Below are 1,239 nucleotides of genomic sequence, written 5' to 3'. Positions count from 1 at the left end.
CTAAAGGGTGTTTTGTCATGTCCTCTATGCTGTAACTACGAAAATATTTGATTTACAAATAAGGAATCCTACTTCGCGGAATTTCATTTATCACGGTAGTGTCTAGAACCGATTAACCGCGATAAACGAGGATTCACTGTACAAGGAAAGCAGCACAGTGACAATACAGAACTAGAGGAGGAACAAAGACACCAATACATCACACACACACACACACACACACAGTCACAAACTCAGAAAAAGGTCACAAATACATCCACATATATCAGTAACAACTGAGGTGACATTGACTGAATGTCAATGGATTAAGTGCACCAAGCAAGAGACAGAATAGCAATTTGTATTAAAAAATAAGACCCATCTATCTACTCCCTATAAGAGACACACTTTAAACTCAAGGACAAAAATAGACTAAAAATTAAATAAAATACAGTATATTATCTCACAGACTAGAGAGAGAAGAAGCTAGAGATCAGATTACTGAATTTTGCAAAACCAGCAACTTGTTCATATAAAATACTCTTTTGAACAACAAAAAGGGGCCTGTTCAAATGGACCACTCCAGGCGTAATACACAGAAAGCAAATGGACTAGATCTGTTGGAAGAGATGCTGGAGAAGCTCAGTATCAGCAGCTAATATCAGGCCAGGGGTGACTGTGGAAGAGACCATCAATTGCTCTTCAGTAAATTCAGGATAAAGCTGAGGAAAATTAAAATAAATCCACAAGAGCCAAAATACAACCTTGAGTCTATCGCAACTGAATTCAGAGAACATCTCAGAGCAGATTTATTGAATTGAACAATAATGACAGAAGAACTGAAGGACTGTGGGAAGACATCAACAACATCATTCATAAAAAAGGAAACTGTCATTAAACAGGCAGAAAAGAAAGAATCGATTGAAGTGAATGTCAGAAGAGACTCTGAAAATTGCTCTCAATTGTAGAGTAGCTGAAGCAAATGGAAGAAAAGATGAAATAAGAGGACGGAATAGAAATTTCAAAGGGCAGCTCAAGAAGACAGAGTAAAATAATGTCCCGTGCAAAGATCTAGATTAGAAAAGCAAAGGGGAAAAACTAGCACTTAAAAAAGATGGCAAGCCCATCAGCTTTCTTCACCACATTTTCTTATGCACACATCTGTCTTCAGCGATCATGTCGGGAAGGTAGATGTCATAAAATGACCGTTTAGCTGAGCAAGGTGCTCTTGTACTAGGAGAGTGCGCATGAGGAGGCCCA

Source organism: Echinops telfairi, unplaced genomic scaffold (assembly GCF_000313985.2).
Source record: "Echinops telfairi isolate 266 unplaced genomic scaffold, ASM31398v2 ScPeMD7_6;HRSCAF=24_1, whole genome shotgun sequence".
NCBI classification, from domain to species: Eukaryota; Metazoa; Chordata; class Mammalia; order Afrosoricida; family Tenrecidae; genus Echinops; species Echinops telfairi.
The sequence above is the reverse complement of the archived record's forward strand: the minus strand, read 5'-3'. Positions refer to the sequence as shown.